General features: G+C 38.3%; 1 protein-coding gene across 2 annotated transcripts in view; it reads right to left on the reverse strand.

Moving 5' to 3' along the window:
- Positions 1–13,863, reverse strand: part of LOC140225995 (alpha-tocopherol transfer protein-like) — a 38,241-nt gene extending 24,378 nt beyond the window's left edge. Inside the window, exon 1 of one of the 2 annotated variants that reach the window (XM_072306091.1) lies at positions 13,843–13,863. The gene's annotated coding sequence lies outside the window, so the exon portion shown is untranslated. Of the gene's footprint in view, positions 1–9,665; positions 10,157–13,842 lie in introns of those variants that run through there. The other variant, XM_072306089.1, reaches the window with a different exon arrangement.
- Positions 13,864–17,770: the final 3,907 nt, after the last annotated feature.

Raw genomic sequence — 17,770 nt, forward strand, 5'->3', positions numbered from 1 at the left:
ATTATTAAGGTGTCCGTTGCGAACATGCTGTATATCGATATTTTTCCATAGGTTTAATTGGCAGATCAATCGATACATCGCAAAGCACGCCACGCCACTGCATCTTAAGTACTTCTCGTGACATTTGAATTAAAACACCGGCCGACAGCAGACAGCACGGGACAAACAAAAAAACTCGGAGATGAGTGTGAAAGGTGACGGGCCACGTACCACGCATTGGGCAATCAGAATTCGTGTAAATATACTATCAAGCTTCCACAAGCATAGTACTGGGGGCACTTGTGAACTGAATAAACATGAGTTCGATCGCAATTCAGACTTGTCCTCTACTATAGTCCTAGAAGCTAACGACAGTTGCACCCCAAAAAAGGCGAAGAAAACAATTCGAAGACATATTCGTGCATCAATCTGATGATGAACGTAGACATGTGACTTGGATCGTGCCTTAATGCATTGGATCTGTTAATTTTCGAGTGTATCTTATATACTAGGGGGCTACGCGCAGTGGTGTAGCGTGCTTTGCGATTTATTGATTGATCTACCATTTAAATCTACAATAAAATATCGATAAACAGGATGTTCGTAATGAACACGTTAATGATCGATTCTTTGTCATAGCTTCAAATGGGGAAATATCGATAACCGATCATTCATCGCGCCTTGCGATTGGCTACGCGGCTCAACTCTCCTGGCGCATCGCGGGTCCCTGTCAGAATATTTGAATAGAGCGGGTTCATCAAAGGACCACCTCCCATCGATAGCCGCAAATTGATTAAAATCAGCCCCGTAAATCTTTCGAACGAACCGTGACAAAAAAAATGAGCCTTTACGGAACGGCGCAGAGAGCAATGATGACGAGAACGTGGGATGAAAAGAAGAAACCCTCGGCGCGGCGGTCGGCATGTAAACACATATTAGCGCCTACAAGACTGCATGAATACTTCACGTATTGCGCCAAAGACAGTGCGGTCAGTAGCGGGCAGCGTGAAACGCATAGCGCCTACAAGACTGCATGAATACTTCACGCATTGCGTCAAACACAGTGCGTGCAGCAGCGGTCGGCCCGAAACGCGTAGCGCATGTAAGACTGAAGGAATACTTCACGTATTGCGCCAAACACAGTGCGGTCAGCGCAGCGCGGCGGCGGAAGTTAAAATTATTAAACCACATTTATGTTTGTTCTTTCATAATTTTTTGGTTCATTTCTTATAAATGGAGGGCCTTGTCCACACAGAGATAGGTTTACGGAACTTAACTTTCGCGCCGAGTTCCGTTAACTTTTGCTAGTAGTGTTAACAGGGCTTTCGCAAAAAAATGTGACCAACACGAGTAAACGCGTCTTATGCAACACTCCCCCTCCGGCACGTTCACTTAATGGTTTTTATTGATGTTCCAAAACGAATGAGAAGGGGGCGACAAAATGCAGGCGGCCCATGAGCGGCAAGTAAGTAAATCAGGCCCTGCGTGTCTCTAAAATTTGCATAGAGCGGGTGCATGTAGAGTATATCACCTGCCAATAGCCACATCAATCCTGGAAATCGGCCGAGTAGAATGGTGGTACGAACTTTGACGAAAAATGAAAATGTTGAAGGTACAGGTAGGTATTAATTTACGTTTCAGAGATATCATTCCAGAGGTCGTAAAGCTCACACAATATAAAAATTCACTGTTTTTAGATCAGTGACGATTACCGAAAATTGGCAACGCTAGATTTTGTCTATTATGTTTGAATGCATTGAAAATTTAAAACAATAAATATTTATCGCGCGCGGCAGGCATGAATTTGAATGGATGAAAAGCAAGTATGACAACTTGCAAAAATCGTAGCTGCTTCAACCTCCGAAGTCATGAATAATAAATTCAACACACTGTAATTTTTATACAACACTGTAGAGGATGAAGTGCATCTCTAAAATAATAGGATTTGCTTTTACATCTTTCATGATTAATTATCGAGGAAAAACCACTGATGATGACTCAAAGCCCAGAGCAATTTTATGGCATGTACGTCCATGTATTCTCCAGTACAATAAAACGGACAGTTCCGCCGATGATGTTGATTTTAAAGTCGCGTTTAAAATACTCAGAGCGGTTGTCCATGCAGATGAAATGAATCAAATATCCTAACTGAAATGCGCGATCATATTGGTAAGAATTTTGTGGAAAAATGGAGGAAAAATCACAAAAAACTCTCTTACACTCAATCGTATTTTCAGTTTTTCGTATGGATTCATAGACGTACTTAGGTCATTTTGCTAGGAGGGGCCTCGCATCTCTACCACCGGGGGGTCTGGGGGGATCCGCGGTTAATATTTTTGAAATTTTAACTCTATTTGGACCAATTGAGGCTTTAATGACGCAGATTTTCATCAATTTCTGCGGAAAAAGTAGGTTTTTTTTTAAACTTTCAGCACCAAATAATTTTTAATTGTTGCATTCAACAGCTCCAGAATTTTTTTGAAATTTAAACTCTGTTTGGACGCATTTTAAGGCTTCCGCGGAAAAACTTTTAGAAAATACTAGCTGAATAAGCACAGTGTTTTTATTCAAAACTCTACATTAAAAGAAATAAATATCCTCAACGAAGGGTTTTCCCACTATTTAGTATTTCTGGGGGGGGGGGGGGGGAGGCTTCCCCCTCCCCCTTGGTAGGCTCATGTACCTGCTAATAAAACACCTTGGGCTAATTTTCTCAGGTTCAGTGACGATGCTCAGGTCTGATGAATCATCAATTGCGTAGACCGCGATCGTGACTCAGAATATGCTGTGAGCCATCACGGTTCATCGACCTCCGTTTTCATTCTCATTTTCCTAGTCGAGTTACAAGTTGGTCAGTTGCGTAAGGTTGATGTCTGTATCCTTGGCGGCTCCATGAAATTGAATTTGAATGAATTTCGGATGAGCAGGATGAGGAATTAAGTACGATTTTGGGGGAAAATAAGAGTCGCGACACTGTGTGTTTAATCGAGGCATGGAACCGTGACTGTCAATGGCGCTTAAATCTGAGCCGTGTCATTGCTCACGGCGATTGGCGGTGACCCTGGATGATTTTCCGAAGGAGGATCCTCCTGGTGAAGGTGACAAATCAATAACTTAAAAGTTTTACCAATGAACTCTTACAAGTCATCGTGTCAAATAAAATTAGTGTTCATTTTCATTAATATAGTTTTTTTATCGTTTATTTTAACGTTTTTCAGTTTTATTTTATTTTTTCCTCCTCGAAAGAAGGAGCACTTCCACAAGTATCACTGGCGGGCCACAGGCACACACTCATTTGATTGAAATTAACCATTTGAAGTAAAATTAGAACACGGAGACAAAGTATTGAAAAACCGATAAAAGACTAAAAATTGAATAATTAATTAATCGATATCAAGGAACGACCTGACGACACTTGACGTGCTTATAACAACAGACTCCTGCAACGATTGGAGCAAGTAACTCTCTATTCCGAGGCCTTGAAGATGTTTAACTAAACTTCCTGGAACTATTCCCATGGCTGACATTATCAGGGGCTTGATGTAAAAAATTAATATACTATTTATAGATTATATGTTATTATTTTAAAAAACGAATGGTAATAACATATCAATCCAACTAGCATGGGATAAACATCTTTAGGAGCCGAATTTTTTCAACCCAAAGCTCTCACTAAGCCTTAGGCAAAAACAATTTTTTTCCCTTCTCGCGACGAGAATAGATAATTCTATTTCTGGTTTTACACTTAAGGGCGTGTTCATCTGTTCCCTCTGTCTCCCAATTGAAATTTAAATTTTAAAATTACTAATCAGATCGATTATGAATAAATTAAATTCTCAATATTTTCTATTTCTCTTCCTGCTATTTATTTTAACCTGAGACATATTTTCGACCACGTGTTGTTCGACTAGGTGTCGTTACGCCCTACTTGTAATGTTTGGAGCGCGACGTGTTGCACTGCGATATATAGATTGATCTGTCATTTAAAACTATGAAAAAGGATCGATAAACAGGGTGTTCGCAACAAACACCTGATAAATCGATTCTTTACCATAGCTTCAAATGGGGAATTATCGATAATCGATCATTCACGCCTCGCCACTGATCCCAATCGGTCTATTCTTGCATGCTGGGACATATATTATGGCTGTCATTTGACTTCATCTGCATCTGACCAGTGACCAGTTTCGCGTTTTTCATTTCACGGGTATTAGGCCAATACAGCGCGGCAGCAAAATCATAGCCCCTCCTCCCCTTCCCCTCTCCTATACTGGATCACAGTCTCGATGGACTCAAACTGCCTCGCTAAAGAAAAAAGCCTTATGAACCTTACAATGTCGCCAAAGTTCCTCCTATAAAATATTTATTATTAAACGAAAATTGAAACATTGTCATCCTCAAAATTTTGTGACGTAGCGGGTAAAATTGTTAGTATAGCCCTTGGTGAGGTGCAAGGGGAAAAATGCACGGGTTCGTCATAAAGTTCTAATTGGACGGAGTTAAACAGAAAGGAACCAAGCCACATCGGGATCGAACCGAGAAAAAGAGGTTTAAAGTTTAGCTCCTGCAAGTTCAATTTCTGCAAAATTTGCTCCAACAAAAACTTTGAATTTTTGGCGATATATAGTAGAGCAGTGGTTGAGTTCAAAACTACTCATAACTCGATTTTTCCCAAAATGTGGGTTGGTTCCTTTTTGCTTAACTCAGTCCAATTCCTCATGAACAATTTGGTAAAAACTGAATACGATCACGCCGTTTCTTTTCAACCCGGCAATAAAGCGCGCGAGTGTAGAGAATGAAATTGTCCATGCCTTCTCTCTCGCCCACATCTTAGCTCCTTTGCAGATGCCAAGAATATAGGATCATATTGACTTATCAAAGTGATTAAAATGCTATCAGTCGCAATTTCCTGATTTTTCTAGCCGGATCTGGCAAGAGGGCACTTCTCGTCTCGCGCCGCGCGTACACCTATGCACTAATGCATTATGCACTTGGTTCGTTCCTTTCTCTGAGTTTCTCAGGCGTCAAACTTGCCTCATATCGTCGCTTGTTCGGTAAAACGGCATAACTTAATTTTGAAATGATTTCTGTCGTCCGTATAACCTCATGCTTCTAGGGTTCACTGGGAGATAAATTAAAGCCCTTCAGTCAACCGAGCAACGTGTCGTGGGTTCTATCCTCCACGCAGATTATGTCAAAGTGAAAATCATTTGTCTCGACTCTCAGGTATGTGGGAAAATCCTTCCCAGCGCGGATGTAATACATTCAACTTGTGGGCATTGAATTGAGTCATTGCTCGTATTATTGGCAGAACCAATGCTGCCGATTTTTATTCAAAAAGTTCCCACTGCTTATATAATTTCTTGAGGTAAAATGAGAGAATGCTTTCGTTCCCAAGAATTTGGAACGGATACTTAGAATCTCCTCTGAAACTTTAATTCCTAATTTTCATTATCTTCAATTTGAATCCTCCGGTGTTGTTAAGGGAGACGAACATCCTATCCCTGGTTTTGTTGAATGACCTAACTTCAATGTAGGTACCTTTACCTTGTCTCAGGCCCTACTGAGTCTTTTTTTAATTTTATAGTAATTCGATTTCTTACACCTATATCTGGACACTTTAACATAGGATTTTAAGCGCTCAGTCGATAGGTAGCGCTTTTTGATTTCGACTTGCCTCTAGAGTACTAGTATACTAGTGCTAATTCGTTTAAATGGCGCACCAGCTCATCGATGTGTAGGCTTTTTTTTGGGGGGGGGGGGGGTCCATTTTTAAAATAAATAAAGCTGTGAAAACTGTATTTTATGCTTTTAACGTAATGCGCAGGTAGTTTCGATCGTTTGTCTACAGGAAAATTTCTTAGCGGTAGAGTAATTCTTATCGAAATTGATCGTTGAACTTAAATGAAGCCTAAAAAAACGCGCCTGATGAGCTCAACGGTGGTTATCATTTTCGGGAAACGAAAAAACGCGTTTACAGTTTCCTTGGTAACCTTTGTTTGCTATCAGCTGATGTTTCATTTCCATTTCCCAGCCAAGTCGACGGAGTTTATACTTCCTTTCTTCACTAAATACATTTAATAACACCTGAGCGCTTTTCTAATACGACAGTATTAGAACTTCCCGCTTGTTTTTTGTTTATTTTAAAAATTTCGATTTCTGAACAATTCTTTAAATATCGACTTGAGAAATCTAATGAAATTGACATTCAAAGAGGCTTAAACATTTTTAAAAATCGCAATATTTATGAAACCCACATGTTTAAGTGTGCGCAGGAAAACGGGAGGAATCAAACAGACAAAAGTTTTTGAAAAAAGACCCGCTAGAATCTGAGAAAAGATACTTTCTTTTTGGTGATAAAAACTGACTCACGGAAAACTTGACTTGAATTTTTGGTAGGAAAAACAGTTGATAGCTGATTTAATGCGATACGCCTCGACCTTGACTCCCTCAAAAGCTCCTTCCAACAGAACTACTCATCAGAAACTAGAGAACTCGGTCTCGTTTTGCTCGTGTGGACATGCCAAAAAAAAGAGGCCAAAAAAACGAAATTCTAAACTTTTTTTTGAAATTGATGTTCGACTCCCCAGGCCTGTTTGAGATGTGTTTTCTTAAAATACATTGAGATCATTTCGGTCGTAGTATGATCAGCGCATTAAGACCGATGCAGAGGCATCGCTTAAGACATTCACTCGCGGCAAAAAATGTACGTCTCGATGGTTAATTCTATTTTTTAAATCGAGAAAAACTGACTGTGAGCGCAAGCTCATTTAACCTCCTTTCCTTACCTCTCACGGACTGCATTGCGAATTTCATTTCGCCTCTGACTTTCCTAGAACGACTATTACCATTCGTTTCTTATCAGAGTTTATCGCCGTCTCTGTGAGTAAGTGCACAGTTTAACACATTCAAGAGTTTAATTGAGGTGCTGATAATGATACCAGACTCCCTACTGCAAAGTCCGCTTGACAGTACCCAGTGCTCAGAAAAATTTAGTTTTCCATATTTCACCGCACTATTTTCTCAGCGATCAAGGGCGCAACTGCGAAGATGACGTCAAAAACAGCAATAAACAACTTGGCTGAAAAGATTTTATTGTGTGTTATTTGATGTATGTTCCTCGACTGATGAAAATTGAATCCCGCCATGATAAACAATTCGAAAATCGTGTCCTCCTATGGTTGGAGGAAAGAAGAGGCTTGATTTGCAAACGATTTTTTTTTTTTTTTAAAAAAAATAGCTACCTGAGACAGCGCTGCCATATAATAAAGATATGGTATCAAATTATTTAAAAATCCGTAAGTTGCATAATGGAATTAGTCATCAAAATTTAGCCGGAAAAATCTGACATTATGTGACAATTGTAAAAGCTTATAAATCCATTATTAAAGAACCTGAAGGTTTGAAATGGGCATTATTGATTTTCTTGTAAGATTTCCCTCAAGGAATTTTCTTTAAAATTTAAATTGTGACTAAAAAAACATCAAAATTTACAGTTTTCGTCAAAACTTTAATGTCCAACCGCTTCCTATAACTCCCTCCACTGTGGATCGGTTAGGTATTTTTTCAAGTTTCTATAGTGATGAACCCATCGAAGGTGCCTTTAACTTGGAGAGCAAATTTCGGTATACAATTTTCGGTGTGTACACATAGTGATCCACACTGTCTAAACCATCTAAATCCTTTATTTGAATTGGTCATGTTGTCAAATGGACTACATTTTGCAATTAGGAACTATAAATTCTGGCTTAGTATAAAAACAACGTATGAACCATTAGTTTCCTTATTCACATACGTGCTTTTTAAATGAGCCAGAATTTATAGTTCCTAATTGCAAAATTAAGTCCAAATTTTCGAATGTAAATTGGACTACATTTTGCAATTAAGAACTATAAATTTCGGCCCGGTTTAAAAACAACGTATGTGCCATTAGTTTCCCTATGCACATAAGTGTTTTTTTTTAGATGAGTTGGAATTTATAGCTCCAAATTGCAAATGCAGTCCAATTAGCTCAATATTAACACTTAACTCACAGACCAATCCGAGGGTCAAATCTACGAAAACACCAAATTCTCCGAATCTAAAAAAGCGAACAATTAGCATTGCGTGTAGTATCTTCTAAGTGCATTCTCACCGCGTCGGCTATGCAGGATTGAAGTAAGCAATCAATGCGCGCACATACAATGCAAGACCAATTATTCGAATAATAAGGTATAATAAAACCGAAATCATATCGATGGCCAGGATTGCAACGTTGCAGACTTCCTGTCATACTTTCTTCTTTCTTTGGAAATCCAGCCCACATATTTTCTCGAAAACTCCCTTAATTTGTCTCCACTATTAGCAGAATATTCTGCATAAATTCCGAGCTGAAAAGTTTGCGCTTTCTTTTGGAAGAAATAACATGGAAGCGGACATTTTGAAACATCGCAATCAGATACCGTCATCTCTCAGACGAAGGCACGTAACCTAATTCCAAGTTTGCAAACATGTCTCAAACAATTCAATTTTCTACGAGAATTTACTTGTGAAAAAGAAGCGCTGGGTGCAAAAAGGGCATTTCTTGGTTGCGGTGCTTCAGGATCTTCCCTAACGTTTCAATCATTATAATAAAAGAACATGTATGAAATTCGTTGAAATCTATTATTGAATTTTCTTTGTGAGTTTGAAATGCTGGGAAAAAAATCAGAAAATTCACCCCGATTCCTCTCTAAAATATAAATTAGGAGTGGAGATTCCGAAACACCGTAGCCCAGAAATGGACGTATTTCTTTCAAACGGAATTATGTGCATTATGACGTGAGCCCTGCTATGCGTGTATTCTTATGGGTCTCAGGGCTCATGTCTTAATGCACATAGTTCCGTTTGATAGAAATATGTCCAAATGCCCTTTCTACACCTCGCGCGTCAAAAGTTGTGAACAATTTTTCTCAATTTATTTAATGAGATCAGAAAAAAAATCCGTGAAATTTTCAACCAGAAATGCCGAAGATTCTCAAAGTAAAAACGCAATTTGCGAGGGTAAATTTGAAAAAACATCGAAAAGCAGTCACGCCTCTTCGTGAGAGGAATGAGAGGATCGACGATACGTGGTTTTGCACCACCGTGAAGATGATGGTTTTGGAGTAAATTATTTAATTAGAAAATCGCATCTCGCGAGCTAATATCTGATTACTCAACCTCAGTTTTAGTGATCCATCTAACTTCAACCGCTTTATATCTTTTACTGTTTGAGCCTTTATTTATTGTTCCTACGTATAATGCTTTGTGAAGCGTTCTTAGTGTAATTGAGGGACTTGGAAGACGTGCATAAGTGCAGTTTTGGAAAAAAATTGAGAGATTGATGCTTTCAAGTAAAAACAGTCTTAATATATATTTATTGACAAATTCTCTCCCAGTTTCCAATTTTTAAGCATCAAAAAGTCATTTTGAACTTTCTTTCCGCTATAATGATCCATATGATTTCGAAACTCCTAACACGTATTTCTCGAAAAAGCAAAAACTGCTCTCATGCGTCTTGTCCCCCAAGCCCCTCAATTGCTATTGTCAGTTTATAAAAAAAAAAAAAAAAAAAAAAAAAACTTTCTTTCTGATGATGGGATCTCCCGAAACGCATACGAGAAAATAAACTTCCACCACCAAGCGTGTGCTAGTTTGCTTTTTAGTACTTTATTTAAATGATTTACCTCAAATCAAGAAAACTGGTCGTCCTCGATCGGAAAATTCAGGTCGCACAAACACACACACTCACAATCAGCACATGTTGATCGTAAAAAAAGCACAAACCGTAGAGTGAATCGACAGTTAAATTGTCGGAATCCGTAAATTTCCGGAAAAATTCCGGAATTGGTAAAACTTGTGAAAAAGGCGCAGAAAGCGAGACGAATTTGAAGGGGAGCCGTAGGATTGGACCGGTTCGGAGTTAGTTTGTTGATGTTTGGGATTGAGCGCGGTGTGGCGGCGTGGTCGTGGGCAGAGAGAAAGTAGTCAGTGGAGCAGGAAGGCGACGATTAGAGGATCCCCTGGATCCGATTCCGACGCGCGGAGCTGCGATCAAAACACTGCTCGGCTTCACTGGGGGACTGGGGGGCACACTGATGCGATTCCACTGGCGTCCGCGACTGATGGGTAAAATACACTGACCGATTGAACGCACTCAACGACCGCTCGTTCCGCCTTCAGCAATACGACGAGCGCTTAACACAACAATGCCATGCCGTGCGTTCCACGCTTCGCTATAAGCGCCGCACGGTGGATCGAGTCAATAGGAGAGGTCGCACAAAATTTGGAAACTTTAAAAGCCTATAACTCTGCCTATACAAAACTTTGCGGCTCTGAAAGTCGTTCCATCGGTTTCCTCGTGGAATTTTCCGTTAGAAGCACCCCTTGAAGTTTAAAATGTGACGAACTAAACATCAAAATTTGCAGATTAAGTCGAAAATTTCATGTTCGACCTCTCTAATTGACTCAATCTACTGTGCGCCGCAGCGATAAGCGTGGCGCTAACGCACATTGAGCCGGCATCGTTGAGAAAAAACGACTTATCTCCTTTTCTTTGCTAAGGAAAACGTCATATGAGCTTTCTGATGTTGCCAACTCTCCTCCGATATAGTGCTTATTTTTTAGGAAAATTATGCATATTTTTCCTCAGAATTTTTTATTATTTTAAATTAAATTGTGAACAAGATTGTCTGGAAAGTTGGAAGAAAAATATTTGCGAACCTTAAAAATTCGCATTTTATCAAGGGAAATTTGGCAACGCCCGGGGGCTCATACGGCATGCTCCCTCAGGACGGCAGTGCTGTGCCTGAGTATACATCGGCCGTGCTAAGGAAAAACGCCATAATGGCTTTTTTGCGTTGCCAGATTTCTCAAGACAAATTCCAAATTTCGGGAAAATTGGTAGACAATTTTCTCCCGATTTTTCAGCGAATTTTGTCCACCGTTTTTTACCGATTGGTGAAGATGGCTTCTCCTTCTCCCGTTGAAGCGCTCCCCTGTTCTACCTAACTGGCTGCAAGCCCCTTTTAGAGCTACGTCCCATTGGCTGGAGGGGTCCTTTCTTATCGTTTCATAAAACAAACAAAAAGTCCATTAAAAGTTTAAGCACTTTTAAGGCTTCCAGGACTTTATGTCCACCTACATTTCGTCCATTAAATAAATGTCCACCGCTATTTATGTCCACTAAACGTTAAGTCCAGTCTTTATTAAGTCCACATGATTTGATGTCCAACCATGAATATGTCCAAAATTGTCCAAATTGTGGACATGTTATGTCCACATTTTTTTCTTCTCATTTAAATGACAGGAACCACCTCAAACATAAATGCATACTACTACTAGTTAGTTAGTTAGTTAGTACATTTTAAGACGTTCAACGTCACAGGCTATTAACGTCTTTACAGATAATTTTGAAAATGGGAGTATATACGAAAATTTAGATTTTTGAAGAGTTCCTTCATTCTTAAAAACATTTCATTCATAAATCGAGTCATGAAAGAGAACAAACTCTAAGAGCAATAAAAACATATGTTCATGTGTACACTGTACGGATATGATAAGATGAAAACCAGAGCGGTAGCCTAGGAAACGCTCCAATGCCAAATTAAACATTTTTCAGTAACAGATGCAGTCAAAATTGAAAGTCCTCTAACTAGTTATTTCGCGCGCCTTCAATCTTGTAGGATACTGTGCAACGCCTCTGACGCGAAAAGCGTCAGCGTTTCAAGCGTATCAAGTTTCATCTGTAGAAAGTTAGTATTAGTAAAATCAATAGCATAAACATAGATTTACTATAAATTTTGGGCTGATTAATCTTATTAAAAATTAAAATAAAGATAATTCAAATTGATAAATCAAAAGTTCAAAATGATAATTCGTCACCCCACATGAAATATCTGATCTTACCTACTTCCTGTTTTTGCAAATTTAAATTAAATAATAGGACAATTACTGAGTAACTAAATATTAACCTTTTTGGCCAGCGTAGTTGTTTAAAGCGTTGCCGCGCGGCAGGCAACCATCGTGACACGCGCATAGGCGCCTACAAACCTAACGGGATACTTCTCGCGTTGCGCAATGCGTGAAGTATCCCGTTAGGTTTGTAGGCGCTAGTGCGCGTTCTGCGCTGCTAACACGCCGCTCCGCTCTGTGTTAGGCTCTAATATTTAAACTCGCGGAGTCAGCGTTTTTCAACTCATGATTTTGAAATGTTTGCACTCTCTGCATTGATTATTCCCTTTTAAACTGCTGAAAAAAGAAAGATGTACTACTGGAAAATTAATGTGTTTTTTTGTAAATATAATAGTCGTTCCGTGCAATTTTAATGATTTCCAAAGCATTCAAATTTATTATTTTATGTTTTGGGCTTTTACTGTGCTGCAGCGTGGTGTAAGCGCAACTAAACGCTCAAAATTGGACACATTTGACTCAAGAAGGTCGATGTACAAATAAGTTAAAAACAAAAAATTGCGTGTTTCTTAGTTTTTTCCCGCTTTTATTAATTTTTGTATAGTTTCTTTCATCACAACTACGGCTCATTGAGATTCATATCGATGTCATTGCTTGGAAAAGGTTTTACAAATATTTACCACGTTTTAAAAATGTAAATGTTTTTAAAATGAAGTAATCAATTTAACTAAAAAAAAGAATGTGCATGTACGGCATATTTTATATCGGAAATTTCAAGGATAGAAATGAAACCAAGTATTTACCATAGACAATTTGAAAAGATGAATCAAAAGAACAAATTGACATTTCATTTAAAATATGAGTTACGATAACAACACCTCATTCTCTTTTAATTTTCTCATTTCGATATTGTCAATATAATTTTACACACGGACTAAAATATGTCGCTTGAATTTGATTTTAGTGGACTTTACATTTGTGGACTTAACTTAGTGGACTTTTAAGTAATGGACTTAACATTAGTGTGGGCTTTAGAACTGTGGACGTAAAAATTGTGGACGGAAAGTCTGTGGACGTAAAAAAAGTGGACATAAAGTCTGTGTACCCTTTTAAGGGGAGAAGAAGCTCATTAAAATATTTTCAACGAGAGGCCGATGGTCTTGACGGCGTAACTAGGCTATGTCATCGGCTGGGCTTCAGTCAATCAGCGAATGCAAACTCCCACGCCTACCCATGACATTATAGACCGCTGAACACATAGCTTAAAATAGGACCAGATTTTGGCGACTTCAAAGATTTTCTTCATCAATTTGAGTAAAAAAAGTCCGAAAAATTACTGGAAGTTCAAAACTCTCTATGGCATAGAGTTACAAATTCGTAACAACGTATTTTTTGGGTCTTGAAAAAATGAATCTTTCCTCTGTGGCATTAGTTCGCAAATTGTCAATAGTATTACCTTTTTTTGAATAACTGATTCCCAAGAATTTAAAATTTTGAAGACAAATTCGTTACTTTATGTTTTTGGTGCAAGCTAAAAAAGATAGACGTGTGTCTCCCAGAATCTGAGATCTAACATGAATTAATGCCATAGAGAGTTAAGACCACCTGACCACCTCTGCTTGACGCTGTTCAATTATTTCAAATCATTTTTCTACGACATTTTTTCTCCATGAGCGATAAAAAAATGAAACTCTTGCCTAGACTATCGAACGTATTTGTGCCAAACGGAACTATGTGCACTATGACATGAGCCCTGGTATGCATATATTCTTATGGGTCTCAGGGCTCATGTCTTAATGCACACAGTTCCGTTTGATAGAAATACGTCCTATTAACCTTGATGGTCTTTTCCGAGCTCCACCGTCTTAAAGACTACTCTATCCTCTCGCTTCCTTTGAGAACAGGAAGTACCGTCATAAAAAATAGAAAAAGAATCTGAAATCTCATATTTACTCTTTTTTTCATAGTTCGTTGATTTTTTCGATTCATCGCACCGGCAAGCAGCAGCAGTTCACTGCCTCGACGGAGTGTCGCGCGGTTGACCTCCCAGGTTGACGTTTATTTATGAACACACACAGCTAACTCGCGCATTGAATTGATGCACTCACCTTAAAAACAGATTTCAAAGCGATTGTGGGCTGAAAGCGCAAGTAGTGCACCAGGTCAAGATGCACACACGTGCCTTTGACTCAATATTAAGCGAATATCGTGTCAAGTTCATTTCCGCGAATTTAATCTTAACTCTATCTCGGACGCGCTTTGTTTGTTGATTTATTTTTTTTCTCCGATCGCTTCTCACGATCTCAAACAGTGTATCTTGAGACACTAGCATTAGTAGACTAATGCCTGTACTGCCGTGCTATGGAAGAACGCCGTATGAACATTCGAGAGTTGCCAAATTGCCTTCGATAAAATGGTCATTTTTGAGGCAACTTATGAATATTTTTCTTTGACATTTTCAGGAACTTTAGGTGAAATTGAGAACTTAATAATATGAAAAATTGGAAGAAATATATACATATGGTTACAAGGGAATTCGTGTTTTATCAAAGGATATTTGGCAACGCTGGAAGGTTCATACGGCGTTTTTCTTTACCACAGCAGTGCACTGCGATGATGAGGAGGAACGCCGTGTAAGCCTTTAGACACTGTCATGTTTCCTTCAATTCATAACGAATTTACCAGAAAAATTGTGGGTATTTTTCTGTAAAATTTTCACACAATTTTTTTCGCGATTCGATCTAAAATATTCAAATATGTCAAGGAAAAGTGTGCACTTTCCTCAAAATTAAATTACATATTTTATCCGGAGAAATTTGGCAACGCCCGAATTTCCATACGGCGTTCTTTGTTAGCATGATTGTGTGGACCAACTTGAGAGAGAATGAGATAAACGCTTTTACGGAAGTAAACTAGTTAAATAGGTGGCAACACTTTTCCGCATACTGATTATCGATGAATTACGATAATTACATGATTGAAGCATACCTGGTTTATCCGTGTTCTCACGATCAAGTAGAGGCTCAAGATGGAGCAGAAATCTGGTCAATCACGCAGTAAGAGTTCAGTGGAATAGAGAATTTGCACGCAAATTTTTTATTACTTCATCTGAGAGTGCTTAAAGCACTGATTTTGCAGTATGTTTCATAATTTTTTTTCTGATTTGGAACAAAGTATAAAAATAGATTTAAAAGTGAGAAAATGCACCGCCTAGTGACGCCTCGGTAGTATTTCCCATTTGAAAACATATATTTTTAGCAGATTAGATAATTTTGTCATATCACCTCCAATTTTTGTTCAATTCATGAAACATGGACATCCATTTCACTCTGTAGTCCCCACTTAAACACAAAATTCATTAAATTTCAGATACCTGCAAATTCTCCATTGCCTCATAATTAATTTCATTTTAATCGTGAAATACAGAACTCAGATGGAACAGATAAACACTTTTTTCAATGATTGTTGTTCTTTCAATGATTGCTTGATTATGATAACGAGCAAATGCGAACTAAATTTGAGCAATGAAAGCTAATATTTACGCGTTTAATATTTTTTATTTATTCGTCATAAGTCACAAACGATACGGTTTTTACAGAGCTAGAGAAATATTTACCTTATACCGTAAAAATGAGGAATCGTATCATGAATCACTGAACACAGTAGAAAAGCAATGATTTTTTTAGATTCTACTTGCAGAATACGTTAAACACGGTGATTGTCCAAAATTTACCAATAAGTGAGGAAATTGCTGAAGAAGTTTACATTCTAATCGGAAAATTAATAAATATCGCTCCTAAAATACATCATCAATGTACAGCATATATGTAAGTGAGCCAAATCGGCCACCGAAGCAAACTTTTTGTTCCGTAAAATTAGATTTTAGTTTTAAATATTTTAAGTCTGTCTCCACTTTAACACACAGTAAAAAAGTTGTCCAGTTAAGTTGTCGAAAATAATACGGAGCCCTGATTGCACACTGAGATAGTTTATTCTGCCCAATTTGACTGACTTATGCTTGGGTTCAATGGCAAATCTGAAGGTTATCTGGCAAATCTAACATAAGAATGCTTACTTTTCATCTAAGAGTCAAAGAACCTTTCAGCCACGTTCACCTCATCTTCGCAATAATTTATGAGAAATCATGCATGTATTCTGATGATCAGTTTCTTACTTCGTGAGGAGTTTCGTTACGATTTATATGGTATAAAATAAAACAAATTGCATCGTATATTATTTACATACGCACAGATACTACGTTTATTGTGTACAATCCACAGAATTTTAATGATAACAAACTTTAATTTTAATTTTCGATGTTTTTTCTTTGGACTTAAAACTTAACTATACATATAAAAAAAAAACCAAAAATATTATGGAATACGTTTTCACACTGGGTAAACTGACAATTATTCCGGTTCTTTGCACGATATAATGCTTGCTCTCTTTGGTAATCGGATCAAAAACGGACTCACTTATTTTTATGGACGGATGAAATACCTTTGATCTGAGTTTTGCCATTTTATGATGATATAACTATTCCACTACAAGGGAGCTCGTGTTGCTTACACCACGAATAGTACAGTTACAGTGCTGTAGAATCACCTCTCCATATTCGGTAAAAGGATATTTTTTGTGGATGGTTCATACAACCATGACATCTACGGTGATACCACTACTCGACCACGTGGGAGCCCGTGTTGCCTACACTAAAAATTGAAGGCGAGCTGACATGGCAGTAAAGTCACCTCTTGACGTACACACGCCGAAAACACTGTCAAACAAACCGAATTGTTAAATGGGCGTTTTTAGGTGATGGAGAAATGAGCTCCCACCTCGCCTGCCTCAGCGGACAGAACCAAGCTTTAATGCGGTAAACTTAAAGTTCAATCCAACAAACCGAAGTCTCATTTTACTGAACCGGAAAAGTTCTGTCAATGTGGAACATGTTCCATATGAACCAAAATTTTCGAGATCGTAGAACTGAGACTTTTGTTTACAGAATTTAAGTTCGATTCTGTCCATTGAAGCAGTCGGTTCGCTTAACTGAAGTCTTAGCCCTCTGAATCGAGTCGCATATACTAAGCTCTTCGGTTTGCCTCTAACCGAGGTCTTTTGCTTTACAATGGTCTCTTATGAAGAGTTCTGCCAATAAGAATTTAACGAACAAACCCCTTGTGCTTTTTGGATAGAAATACCACATGGATTACATTTTGCAATCATGAACTACTATTTATGGCTCATCCCTGTAGCCATTCTTGAGAGTTGGCAACGCTGCTTATCCTACATTTAAACGTATAAAAAAATTGATATTAAGTGAGGCAGGCTGCCTGACATAAAATCGATATTTTTAATGGATTTAAATACAGCAAAATCATTGTTGCCAACTAGAAAGCTATCGCCACTGGCTCATCCATAAGGGCACCTATTTGCATAGGGGACATCAGAAGAAGGGAGGAAGAGGTAGAACAGGAACCAAAGGAAGTATAGGAAAAAGTGATAAAGACACGCAAGAGGAAGAATCTGAAGAGAAGAAGAACTTCAGGAGGAAGAAGAATAGGAAGATGAAGAGAATAAATAAGAGAAGAAAAAATAGGAAGAAAATACGGAATGAGGATGAGCAAGAGAAGGAAAGGCAAAAAGAGAAAAGCAAGAAATGAAAAGAGATGAGGAAGAAGAAGGGAGGAGAGAAAACATAATTGAGAGAAACAGAGGAGGAAAAGTGCCACAAAAAGGAGGAAAAACCGAAAAATAAGGAAGGAGATGAAAAGAATGGGGAGAGGAGAATGAGGAGAAGATGAATAAGAGAAGAGGAGACGAAGAAGAATAAGAAATAAGGAAGATGAAGATTAAGATGAAGATGGAAGAAGGAAGATGAAGA

The sequence above is a fragment of the Bemisia tabaci genome, chromosome 1 (assembly GCF_918797505.1).
Source record: "Bemisia tabaci chromosome 1, PGI_BMITA_v3".
Lineage (NCBI taxonomy): Eukaryota > Metazoa > Arthropoda > Insecta > Hemiptera > Aleyrodidae > Bemisia > Bemisia tabaci.